The sequence below is a fragment of the Meriones unguiculatus genome (assembly GCF_030254825.1).
Source record: "Meriones unguiculatus strain TT.TT164.6M chromosome 13 unlocalized genomic scaffold, Bangor_MerUng_6.1 Chr13, whole genome shotgun sequence".
In the NCBI taxonomy this organism is placed as follows: Eukaryota; Metazoa; Chordata; class Mammalia; order Rodentia; family Muridae; genus Meriones; species Meriones unguiculatus.
The window spans coordinates 1,327,669-1,330,825 of record NW_026843580.1 but is presented as its reverse complement, the minus strand read 5'-3'; positions in this window follow the sequence as shown (position 1 = coordinate 1,330,825).

The window sequence follows — 3,157 nt, the reverse complement described above, 5'->3', positions numbered from 1 at the left end:
TTTGTTAGTAAAGGGGGCTATCCTCTCACCCAGAGAAGTTCTGGAGACAGCTGCCCTGCTGCTGGGTTTCTTGCTGTAAATTTAGTGAGCTGCTGCTGTAACCTGGGTGCCTTCTGGTTTGGTCAGTTTAGTTAGGGAAAACTGGTTGTCCTTTGGAGCAGTATCTGGGGGTTGATCTCAGGGAACCCAGGCTTCTGTAGGTTTGAGTTTGGAGCTCTATACCACAGTAGCCAAGTGGTAATCAGTGGCAGGTGAGCACCACTTTCATGTATACAGCAGGAGGCTAGAGTATGGATCCTGTGGATAACCAGAAAGTTTTCTGGAGCTAGGTGTCCTGAGGTAGGGCCAGATATTTTCCCCACCTTAGGGTTTTCTCCCAATAGGAAGACTCAGTCTGTGGTGTTTGACGTGGTGTGTAGAAAGCGTAGGCACTTGCCAATGATGGCTCCAAGCTGGTGACTGGGAAAGAAGCTGAGAACTTTTCCAAAAATGTTCCTGTGTATGGTGGATGTAGTGTGTGTGTGGAGAGTTGGCTGAGTTCTCTAAGCTGGGACCTGCTGTTTCCCTGCCTGTGGGGTTTTCTCCAGACAGGGAAACCCAGCCTCTAGTGTCCGGGGGCACACAATTCTGTGATGGAGAGTAGGGCATATAAGCCTAGCAGCTGGAGGCACACTCAGGCCTGGCGGCTGTGCACCCACTGGTCTGCAGAACCTTCTCAGGGATAAAATGGGTGACCTGAGGTCAGTCCTGCTTTCTTCCCTGTTTTTTTTTTTCCTAGACTGGGGCTCCCAGTCTATGGTGCCCTGGAGAACATAATTTAGTCTGGAAAGTTTATCAGGACAGAAAGGTGTATCCTGGGACCCGGGATATCTTCCGGGTTCTTGCTGAGTGACCTGAGAGTGGACCTGACTGACTCCCACACCGTGGAGTTTCCTCTCACCTGGGAAACAGGATCTCTGTTGTTTTAGGGCCCAGAGTTCAGTCTTTTAGTTGCTGTACCAACATTGCTGTCCTACTCCTCAGACCCAATGTCCTTCTGGCACCACAATCTTGGATTCCCCCCTTCCTCATCCCTTTCAATTAATTTTGGTTGAAAGTCTATTTTATTAGATATTAGAATAGCTACTCCTGCTTGCTTCTTGGGTCCATTTGCTTGAAAACCTTATTCCTGCTGCAACATCCCAGGAACTTTCCCAGAGATTAGCTGGGTGCTCTGAGGTTGGACCCGATTGTTTACCTCATCATTGGTTTTCTTCTTACATTTGAAACACAGTCAGTTGGGACCCACAGATCCAACTATTGGATGCCATGCAGTCTCTGCTACCCAGCTTATCAGACACAGTATGCAATCAGCCCAACCATCTGGGATCTATTTTTTTTACAGTTTTTTTTTCTTTATTTTTTTTATCAGTTACATTTTATTAACTCTGTATCTCAGCCGTGTCCTGATCCCTCATTCCCTCCCAGTACCTCCCTCCGTCCTTCATCTCCACCGTGCCCCTTTCCAAGTCCACTGATAGGGGGGACCTCCTCCCCATTCATCTGATCCTGTTTTATCAGGTATCTTCAGGACTGGCTACAAAGCCCTCCTCTGTGGCCTAACAGGACTGTTCCTCCCTTCGGGGGTGGGGAGACCAAAGAGAAAAAAGATAATCAATTGAGCGGACATGGGGTAAGATGATCAATCCTCATTTAGAAAGACAGATGGGATGTGCATTGAACGTATGACAGGAGTCTACTGAGCACATCTGAAAGACTAACTAGCAGTGTTTTCAAAGCAAAGACCCATGACCAAACCTTTGGCAGAGTACAGGGAATCATAAGAAAGAAGGGGAGTTAGTCTGATGGGGAAAGGATAGGAGCTCCACAAGGACCAAATATATCTGGGATCTATTTTTAATTTTTACTGAATATGAGTATTTTGATTGTATGCATGAATATGCACCTCTTGCGTGCCTAATCCTCACAGTAGTCTGAAGATGTCTTCAGAACTCATGAACTTATAGCAATTGATAGTAGTGGGTCCCAGGTAATCACTGACAATTGAGCCCAATTATTTGAAAGAGTAGCAAGAACTCCTCACTGCTGAGCCATCTGTCCTGTTTTATGTTGCTTATTTATGATCAGCATTTACATTTACATGTTAATATTTTCATCTTTCTATTTTTAGGTGTTTAAACATGCATTCCCTTTTAATAAGATATCATTGAAGTTACAGTTTAAGCTGGGGCAGTGCAATTTCTGGAGAATAAATATACAACAGGAGTGAATGTATAATTCCTTGTAGAAGCTTCAGTAAAGACCTCTGAGTTCTTTCAATATTTTGATTTGTTTGATCGACTTTTAGGGGAGGCTCTGTCTTACTATATAGGTCTGGCTGTCCTAGAACTCTTTGAATAGATAATGCTGACATCCAGTTCAATAAGATACAGCTGCGTCTGCCTCCTGAGTGATGGAATTGAAGGCATGACAGAATACACCCAGCTTGTCCACCATTTTTTGTAGTTAATAACTGTTAATAAATTTCTCTGATCTGTACTTAGTATTGATCATCTGTTAATTTCTCTCTCTGTGTGTCTCTGTCTCTGTGTCTCTGTCTCTTTGTCTCTGTCTCTCTATTTCAAACCCTACTCTCTGTTAGTCTTTGTCCACATTAATTGCCATGTCTATTCCAAAGCTATATCCTCTTCAAAAAGTTCATATATGATACAGTTAAAACTTGTTATTCCATTTTCTTCTAAAATGACTTAGTGATAACATTAATACTTCTTTTTTAATAGAAAGTTTTAATCTTTATTTTTAATCTATAGACTACATTATTTAGTAAGGAGGATATACAAAACAATGATCAAAGAATAATTGTGTGTTCTATTCCTTTTCTTTTGTCTGGTCACTCAGAAATATGGTGCTATTGGCTATGATTGTTGTTGCTTGCCACTCACATTATTTTTATCCATGTATTCACTGTAGTCCACTTTCCCTTCCACGAATATATGAGTCCCCCTCTTCACATACTGATATGCCACATCCCTGAGCCCTGGTCAAAACATAATATTCAGTACCATGTTGTCTTTTGACTGATGTTACCCATCTGTTCAGTGTCCCCTGATCAACACATCTCATTTGTTGCTATATAAAATATCATGACTGTGTTTTG